Source organism: Triticum aestivum, chromosome 3B (assembly GCF_018294505.1).
Source record: "Triticum aestivum cultivar Chinese Spring chromosome 3B, IWGSC CS RefSeq v2.1, whole genome shotgun sequence".
NCBI classification, from domain to species: domain Eukaryota; kingdom Viridiplantae; phylum Streptophyta; class Magnoliopsida; order Poales; family Poaceae; genus Triticum; species Triticum aestivum.
The window spans coordinates 156,652,248-156,662,877 of record NC_057801.1 but is presented as its reverse complement, the minus strand read 5'-3'; positions in this window follow the sequence as shown (position 1 = coordinate 156,662,877).

Here is a 10,630-nt window from a genome sequence, read left to right as displayed (position 1 = left end):
CGGAGCTGCTCCAACGATAGAACGATCCATCACAATAGAGCAGTGCCCTGGACGCCATCTACAAATTCCTTAGATCTTCCTCCACACCTCTGACAGCCACCTCTACCTCAACTGCTTCAGCGACCAATCCAATGATGCTGAGGTCGACATAGCTACGACAAAGAGGTTGTACACTTGTTGCATCACTTATTACTATACATTCACGTCGATCCATTAGGGCTATTTTGGTTCAACAGAAAAACATAGGAATAGGGAATTTTCCAATGGCACTCTACTATTCAATTATTCATGCATTTTCTTGAAAGGAATGAAGCAAAACATCCACCTGGACCTACTTTTCAAAATCCTATGCATGAAAACAAGACCAAGTGCATTAGTGCCAGAATAACATTCTAACTGTACACGCTTTCATATGGTTTCACTTTATTTTGGCCATGTTTCTTTGCATTCCTCTGCTCTTCCAATTCCTGTAAACCAAACACCCAAGCCTGCTATCATTATTTTTGGATCCATCCATTGGTTGTTACCATCACTCTAAATTTTTGCATGCTCTCCTTACATAATCTCACCATATTTTTTCGTATGCATGTCAGATATTGTACACAGTCATGCTGAACATGTAGAGAAAAAGAGAAGAGTTTTGTGCGGCAATACAATGTCATGCAGACATCGCTCCATGGTGGGTTCAATGGCAAACCCTCCCCACCCCTCTCCAGATTATAATCCAGAGGAAGATATCTATTCTGAGGCGGATTTAGACACCGCTGACCACTCCTATTTACCCCCCAAGGTGTTTGCTCTACTTTGGCATGATGATGTTAGTCATATCATGCATATGTTTCCTTGCAGTGCCTACTTTTGACATCATATATGTCATCTGCTTAGTTTAGATATGTTTTATAATGCCACCTATTTAGTTTCTATATCATATATGGGACTTCTGCAGTCTCGTATCTTTTAGCCAGCCATAATATATGTGAAATGTGCAATGCCATCCTATTTAACCAGGCATCATATATTTTAATGATATCTTGCCCATCCTTTTCTTCATTACATTTCCATTTGTCGACAATGTTTGTACATTAAACTACTCTTCCTGTGAATCAGCCATTTGGGTGGGAAATGGAAAAATCTAGAGTGAAAACAAGGCCTTCAGAGCAGACAGTGCTACCTGTCGAAGCAGATCTCTTGTTGGGTCCCGATAGCTCCTCAGAGATGGATTCAAAGACAGATGACCAGTCCTATTCCCCCATTGAGGTGTATGCTCTAACTTGGCACGGTTATACTGCTCATATCATGCATACGGTGTCTTGCATTGCATAGTTTAGACATCATATACACAATATTTGACACCATGTTCTTAGTTCAGACATCATATCGAATGCCCTCTGTTTAGCATATAAATCACATATGTGAATTAAATGATGTGATCCTGATTACTTAGATAACATGTAGGTGAATTATGTCATGTGATCATGTTTAGTTATTCATCATATCTTTGAATTATGTTATGCTATGCTATCCAGTTTTGATAGACATCATATATGTGAAATTATGTCATGTTATCTGTTTTAGTTAAACAATATACATGTCAACTATTTCATGCCCTCTTTTTTCCACGCTATCTATTGCATCTGTCTCTCATACAATGTCTGTACACTCAACTATGTTTCCTGTTTATCAGCCATTTGAATTGGAGCGGGTGATGCCAGTATCTAGCGAACTAAAAACACGGTCTTCAAATAAAACAGTGCTACCTCTTGGTGGAGATAGCACCCCAGTTGTACATGCACAAGAACCAGCCCTACCACACATAACCAAAACTCTCGCAGATTGTACCCCTACTGCGATGGACAGAGAACCAGCTTCACCCAATCTAACCCCAACCCCAGCCGATAGTAACCCAGTTCCTGTTGACACAGCACCATCCCCACCACAGAGCTCCCAAACAAGAGCAGTTAGTAAGGCAGCTCCCATGCCCAAATGGCCAGTACTATCACGGCGAACCCCAACTCCACCAGTTAGTATGCCTATTCCTGTGGAGGAAGCACAACCAGCTAGTCGTAGTTTAGCATCTATCGCATTTGATGTTGTTAAATCGTGTGTGTGTATCTTCCCATCTTGGAAATATTATACTGAAGATGAAGGAAAATGCCAATTGCAGGTGTTTGTCCAGGAGTTATGTGTAAGTAATGTTATTCATGCAATTACTTTGCTTCGTCCCATACATCCTACCTCCATGATGGTTATAATACAGCAAATTTTCCCATTTTTCTCTATAGAGAAGGACCGATTTGGAAACTTAGGATGAGGTAACCTGTGCTAATACCTCTGCTATCTTCAAGAATGCTTGGTGGCAGTATCGGAATTACCTGAAGAAAACGTACTTCACCAGCAAAGAAACTCATCAAATTCTCTTACGTTCTCCTGAGACATATTTACTGGAAATTGACTGGGAATGCCTTGTTCTGTACTGGTCCCGAACCAAGAATGTGGTAAGGTCTATGAGCTCATTTTCTATTTTTAAGTATTATATTCTTGCGTCTTACTGTACTCTGTTCATGTAGAACAAGTGCCTAAACCTGAAGAACAACTGTTCTAATTTAAGATTCCATTGCTATCATAGTTCAAAAAAGCGCTAGGCGTTAATTGTGCGTTTTTCCACTGCCTTGCGCTTTAGTGACCAAAGCGCATGCTTATGTGCAGTTATGCACACATTAAGCATAGTTATGCGCAATGCGTTTTTCCAACGCCTAGAACCTAGGCGCGCTTAAGCGCTCGCTTAGGCGCGCCTTTTTTAACTATGATTGCTTTGCTCTTGTATCACTGTATTTACGCATACAAACTTATTTTTAAATTGAAGGATCCAATCTAAACTCCAATGGCACAACAGGTATGTTCACGCATGTTTCTTTAACAGGTTTGCTCTTATCAATAGCTCTTTTGATTTCAATTTCAATTGTGTATACAGTTGACTTTCATATCATGCACATTACTAGCATCACAACAGAGCCAATAGTGTTGTTGTACATGTAGACCCGTGGTACCCATCTGAAATCTTATTGTGCCGTGTAGTTTCCCACGCTTTGTATTCTTTCACTGCTGCTTTGTCTTGAACTGATATGATTTGAACCGTGTCTCTGTTTTGATTAGGCAAGACAATGCAGTGACCATAGGACATAGATATATGTTTGTTTGATGCTTTTATTATGTACTAGTACTTGGAAATAGAAGACTTGGTAGTTTAATCATGTCCACCTTACTAATGAACTGGTTCACCGAAATGAGTTTCATATACTAGTACATGCTAAACTTGTTATGTGTCTGCTTGTTTCTTCTTTTAGAATGCTGACAGAATATTGGGGAAGAGTGCCTTATTAAGCAATGGTAAAGGAAGTAATGCAGATAAGGTTCAGGATAGTGGCACATCCTTGTTGGTCTCCAACAAAGCTGATAAAACAGCTAAGGAAGACTATCTTGAAGACAGCGAGACAACCCCAAAGTCTTGTCTTGGTTTAGTGTTTGAGTTAGCCACTACCGCTTGCACAAGCTATTCAAACTCACTGTCTGAATTAGTTCGGTTTCTTGAGTCTCAACTACAAGCTGAAAGACATCGATCAGCTGTGCTACGATAAGAAGCGGAACGACTGCGGAAGCCCCTGGAGCATTCAGATGCATACTTTCTAGTGCAACATCAAGCGTTGGAGGATTTTAGCACCAAACATGACAAAGCTAATCAGCTTGCTAAGCTTATTGCCAGCATAGTGGATACCCAGGATAATGTTTCTTGAGCTCCTCTGAAGTTGTTTCAGTTATGCTCTTGTTTTGCTGCCGCGTTTATTTGCACTGGTGGCCAATTTTGACGGCCAGTGTATGTAATATGCTGCTTTGTTCCCTATATTTGCACTGGTGGCGAACTTTGATGCCCAGTGGATGTAATATGTGTAATAGCGGTAATAGGCTAGCATTAATTGCTTGCTTATTTATTTCCTTATTGTCTTGTTTAGTTGTTTGCTTGTAGTCACTGCAGTTCTTTTTCTGTGTTTTTCTAGTGGCCACAGTAGCCTATTTTTGGTAACTAGGCCAAAATAATCATGGCAACACACGGACTGTTGTAACATGGGCCTCCTGCAGGCCGTATGATCCATGGGCCTTCTTCCGGCCATAGGATCCATTGGCCTTCTATACGGGCCACAGGATCCATTGGCCTTCTATACGGGCCTTAGGGTCCATGGGCCTTCTACAGGCTGTAGGGTCGATGGGCCTTCTACGGGCCATAGATCCATGGGCCTCATACGGACCGTAGATCCATGGGCCTCATACGAGCCGTAGATCCATGGGCCTTCTATGGAGCGTATCATCATCACCAATCATGGTTCGTACTATTCGTGGACCATAACGGGCTGTTAATAGACCGTATTTGATAACTCTATGAAACAGCCCAACGGGTTTTTTTACATGAAAACGGCCCAATGTATTAACAGTCCGCAAACGGGCCGACTGTAACGACGGGCTGAATTTGGCCCACAAGCAGAAAATGACAGTAACGGGCCATATGTAACCGAATGCTGCAAATGAGCCCAAGAATCAATGGGCCCTGAGAAGGCCGAAAGATAACTTGGGCTGGAAACGGCCCAATAGAATAACGGGCCGTTAATGGGTATAAAGTGATACACTGTTCATTACGGGCTAGTTTCACCACGGGCCGTTAATGGGCCAACAGTTACAAAGGGCCTCATATGGGCCGAAAGAAGTCATGGGCCACACATGGGCCGGAAGTTAAAACGGGCTGGAATCATATTGGACGGCACAGATGACGCTATTGGGCCTAATTCGGATAGGGCGTAATGGGCCCTGGGTTAGCAGGCTATAAATGAGCTATATGCGAACAGGCCGTTAACAGGCTTTCCGTGGGCCGGCCCGCCACCTTTTGACCAAGTCAAATGGGCCAGCCTTTTCACAGGAATGGGCCTCTGTTGGGCCATGCCACGTGTCGCCGTATCATAGGCGCCTTCGGTCCAATGAGCGGATGACATCTATCCCAATGGTGAGCCGACACGTGTTTCCTCCAGCCAATGATGATTTTACACGTGGAAAATCCCCATTGGTCGGGGCTGTTAACGGGTTATCGGATCCAAAACCCGACCTGATAGCTTAACAGTGTTCCATTACGGTGGATGCCACGTGTCGGTCACCCTTGACGAAAGCACTTCTGTGACCCGCGATTTATCGTCATGGAAGTGGACACTTCCGTGATGATAATTTTGGTAATGTCATGGAACACTTCTACGACAGCACAGGTATGACTATCTTGATTCTATCATAAAATCGTCATGGATGTACATGCATGACAAAAAATGCGACCTACTGTGACAAACACGTATCATCACGGAAGTGTTTTTTTTGTAGTGATACTAGTGGGAATTTTCATTATAGAACTTGGCTTGTATACTCCGATGATGGGCTTCCTCAAATGCCCTAGGTCTTCGTGAGCAAGCAAGTTGGATGCACACCCACTTAGTTTCTTTTGTTGAGCTTTCATATATTTATAGCTCTAGTGCATCCGTTGCATGGCAATCCCTACTCACTCACATTGATATCTATTGATGGGCATCTCCATAGCCCGTTGATACGCCTAGTTGATGTGAGACTATCTTCTCCCTTTTTGTCCTCACAACCACCACCATATACCACCATAGTGCTATGTCCATGGCTTGCGCTCATGTATTGCGTAAGAGTTGAAAAAGCTGAAGCGCGTTAAAAAGTATGAACCAATTGCTTGGCTGAAACCGGGGTTGTGCATGATGGGAGTTTTTTGTGTAATGAAGATGGAGCATAGCCAGACTATATGATTTTGTAGGGATGAGCTTTCCTTGGCTATGTTATTTCGATAAGACATAATTGCTTGGTTGGTATGCTTGAAGTATTATTGTTTTTATGTCAAATGATAGACTATTGCCTTGAATCACTCGTGTCCTAATATTTATGCCATGATTAGACATATGATCAAGATTATGCTACGTAGCATTCCACATCAAAAATTATCTTTTGTACCATTTATCTACTCGAGGACGAGCAGGAATTAAGCTTGGGGATGCTGATACGTCTCCGTCGTATCTATAATTTTTGATTGTTCCATGCCAATATTCTTCAACTTTCATATACTTTTGGCAACTTTTTATACTATTTTTGGGACTAACATATTGATCCAGTGCCCAGTGTCAGTTCCTGTTTGTTGCATGTTTTATATTTCGCAGAAAACCTATATCAAATGGAGTACAAACGGGATAAAAACGGAGGGAGAATTATTTTGGAATATTTGTGATTTTTGGGAAGTAAAATCAACGTGAAATGGTGCCCGAGGTGGCCAGGAGACAGGGGGCGTGCCCTGGACTCTCCTCCCCCACCCCGTAAGGCGGTTGACGCTCTTATTTTGCCACAAGAAAGGTAATTTTATGAGAAAAATCTGGGCGAAAGATTCACCCCAATCTGAGTTACGGATCTCCGGATATAAAAGAAACGGTGAAGGGGCAGAATTAGAGAACACAGAAACAGAGAGAGACAGAGAGATAGATCCAATCTCGGAGGGGCTCTCGCCCCTCCCAAGCCATGGGAGCCAAGGACCAGAGGAGAAACCCTTCTCCCATCTAGGGAGAAGGTCAAGGAAGAAGAAGAAGAATAAGGAGGGCTCTTTCCCCCTTGCTTCCGGTGGCGCCGGAACACCGCCGGGGGGCCATCATCATCACCGCGATCTTCACCAACACCTCCGCCATCTTCACCAACATATCCATCACCTTCCCCCATCTATATTCAGCGGTCCACTCTCCCGCAACCCGCTGTACCCTCTACTTGAACATGGTGCTTTATGCTTCATATTATTATCCAATGATGTGTTGCCATCCTATGATGTCTGAGTAGATTTTCGTTGTCCTATTGGTGGTTGATGAATTGGTATGATTGATTTAATTTGCTTGTGGTTATGTTGTTGTCCTTTGGTGCCCATCATATGAGCGCGCGCATGGACCACACCATAGGGTTAGTTGTATGTTGATAGGACTATGTATTGGAGGGCAAGAGTGACAGAAGCTTCAACCTAGCATAGAAATTGATGCACACGGGATTGAAGGGGAAACAATATGTCTTAATGCTATGGTTGGGTTTTACTTTAATGAACATTAGTAGTTGCGGATGTTTGCTAATAGTTCCAATCATAAGTGCATAGAATTCCAAGTCAGGGATGACATGATAGCAGTGGCCTCTCCCACATAAAACTTGCTACCGGTCTAGTAAAGTAGTCAATTGCTTAGGGATAATTCCGCAACTCCTATCACCACTTTTCCACACTTGCTATATTTACTTTATTGTTTATTTATCTAAACAGCCCCTACTTTATATTTATGTGCCCTTTATTATCTTGCAAAACTATCCTATCACACCTACAAAGTACTTCTAGTTTCATACTTGTTCTAGGTAAAGCGAACGTCAAGCGTTCGTAGAGTCGTATGAGTGGCAGATAGGACTTGGGAGAATATATTTTTTTCTACCTTTAGCTCCTGTTGGTTTCGACACTCTTACTTATTGAAAGAGGCTATACACTTGTGGGTTATCAGGAATCGATCACGGAGGGCTTCTACATCATCGCCAAGGCCTCTCTGATGAGTTGTGAGTAGTTTACCATAGACCTTTCGGTCCATAGTTATTAGCTAGATGGCTTATTCTCTATCTTTGAATCTCAATACAAAGTTCTCCTTGATCTTCTTGGAGATCTATTCGATGTAACTCTTTTTGCGGTATGTTTGTCGAGATCCGATGAATTGTGGGTTTATGATCAAGTTTATCTATGAGAAATATTTGAATCTCCTCTGAATTCTTTTTTGTATGCTTTGTTATCTTTGCTAGTCTCTTCGAATTATCAGTTTGGTTTGGCCTACTGGATTGATCTTTCTTGCAATGGGAGAAGTGCTTAGCTTTGGGTTCAATCTTGCGGTGTCCTTTCCCAGTGACAACAGGGGCAGCAAGGAACGTATTGTATTGTTGCCATCGAGGATAAAAAGATGGGGTTTATATCATATTCCTTGAGTTTATCCCTCTACATCATGTCATCTTGCCTAATGCGTTACTCTGTTCTTATGAACTTAATACTCTAGATGCATGCTGGATAGCAGTCGATGTGTGGAGTAATAGTAGTAGATGCAGGCAGGAGTCGGTCTACTTGTTGTGGATGTGATGCCTATATACATGATCATGCCTATATAATCTCATAACTATGCACTTTTCTATCAATTGCTCGACAATAATTTGTTCACCCCCCATAATACGTATGCTATCTTGAGAGAAGCCACTAGTGAAACCTATGGCCCCCGGGTCTATCATTTGTCATATAAGTTTCCGATCTACTTTATTTTGCAATCTTTACTTTTCAATCTGTATCATAAAAATACCAAAAATATTTATCTTATCTTATTATCTCTATCAGATCTCACTTTCGCAAGTGGCCGTGAAGGGATTGACAACCCCTTTATCACGTTGGTTGCGAGGTTCTTGTTTGTTTGTGTAGGTATGAGGGACTTGTGAGGAGCCTCCTACTGGATTGATACCTTGGTTCTCAAAAACTGAGGGAAATACTTACGCTACTTTGTTGTATCACCCTTTCCTCTTAAAGGGAAAACCAACGTAGTGCTCAAGAGGTAGCACATGGTAGAGGCTGAGGCAGCCAACCGTCGTCGCGAGGCGGCTGAGGAGCGGGAGCGAGATCTTCTGTCTTCAAATGCGGCTCTGCAGCGCGAAGTCGAGGAGCATCGTGCCCTGCTGGCCTCCTCACCAGGCGAGGTGGCCCTTGCCGAGGCGGATCTCCTGAGGCGCCATGAAGACTTGGTGCTTGAGACCGTGGAACACAGCTTGGTGCTGGAGAGGCTGGACGTGAGGGAGCGACAGGCCACCGTGGCTGAGGACGTCGTCGCCGCCCGAGAAGCTCAGGTCTGGGTGGAGGTGGAGGAGAGGGTGGTGAAGGCATGTGCTGAGCTGGCTGGAAGGCACCGCCTGGACCTGGAGCTGCTTAAGGCTGAGCTTGAGGGCTAGACCTCCGCCCTGAAGACTGAGCTGCATGCTGTGGAGCAGCATGAGAGCGCTGTCCGAGGAGCCCTGACTTCCTACGAATATGCCCTGAATTCTACCCGTGCCGAGATATCCTCTCTCCAGAAGAAAGTCGAATACACCGCCTCCCTCCTGAAGAAGGCTTCGAGTGAAAAGAGCTGCCGCCTGACATTGGAATGCGAGCACGGCTCCATGCTCCAAGGTATGCGCGTCAGAGCCAACAACGCCTTGGGTGCTATTTGTGACGAGAGCGCTCCTCACCCGCAGGAGAGCGACTACACCAGCCATCTCAACTTCTTCACTGATATGGTGACCCGCCTGGAAGATCAGGCTGCAAAAGCTCACCATCTTGTCGAGGAGAGGAGTCGGGTCCTCCTCGGGCGTGCACTCTCGCGCATCTTCAGCAACCTCCTGAATCTTGATTCCCACTTCGATTTCGGCACCGTGCTAGCCCCCATGCCTGCGGCCAACCAAGACAAGATCGCCAAGTGGATGGATGGCCATGTGGACGCCTTGGTGAAGGAGCTGACTCCTGAGGACAACACGGTTGTGCTCGCGGCGGAAGAAGCTGGCATGGGTGGTGATGACGAGGAGGATGGCAGCTACGGCACAAGCAGCGTGGATGGGAGCGACGAAGAAGGCGCGTCTAGCTAGTCCCGTGTTTCTTTTGCTTTAACCTGTATGATGAAAACTTGAACGAATTCTTGTGAGAGCATTTTAAAAAGGGGGTGCCCCTCATGATGTGTGAGATTGCTAAGTGCTTTTGAAGTAACACCCGGAGCGGGGCCCCGCAGGGCTGCGGGTCGCAGAGCGAGGTAGTTCTTTATGACTTATCTCGATTTTTAGGGGTCTTGAGTGGGGCCTAGCGTCACAGTCGAGCCCCTTCTCCTGAGGCGAGCCTGCTGCGGGCTCGCGAGGTTCTGTGCCTCTCGAGGGGCCTGCCGGCCTGCCAAAGAGTGCCTCGTGAGAAGCCCACTGCCAGGCTGTGGCGAGGTGGGGCGCGAGGCGGCCGCACCCTCGAGCCCCCTGGGGGGCGATCGGCACCAGCGCGTACACCGTACCAAGCCCCCGCTTGCGAGGTGCTTGAGGGCAGGGTGGCGGTCACGAGCTCCAGAAAGAATGCAAGAACTGAAGGAAAGAGAGCGACATGAACGAGAAAACTCCCCCCATTTTTATAAACGCACGAAAAACAAACTACTTCAAGAAGTCGGCAAGCAAGTACAAAAAGGAGGCAAAAAGCAGACGGCCGTGTCCGGTGCCTAGCTAGTCTTTAGTCTTCAGTCTTCTCACGAGCGCGGAGCTAAGTGCTTCCACTGGCTGGGCATAGTCATTGGGGACAGTGTCGACGGCCAGCGCGAAGCATGGTGCTTCCACTAGGACATGGGCGGGAGCCCCCGTGAGGCCCCAGGGCGGCACTCAGGAGACTCCAGGGCGTGTACAGCCCCACTCATTATTATGTGAGAGTGTCACGAGTGGAGACCTTCACAGGCCGGAGACTTGCTTCATGTCTCCCGACGAGGACCCCGCCATGCGCCAC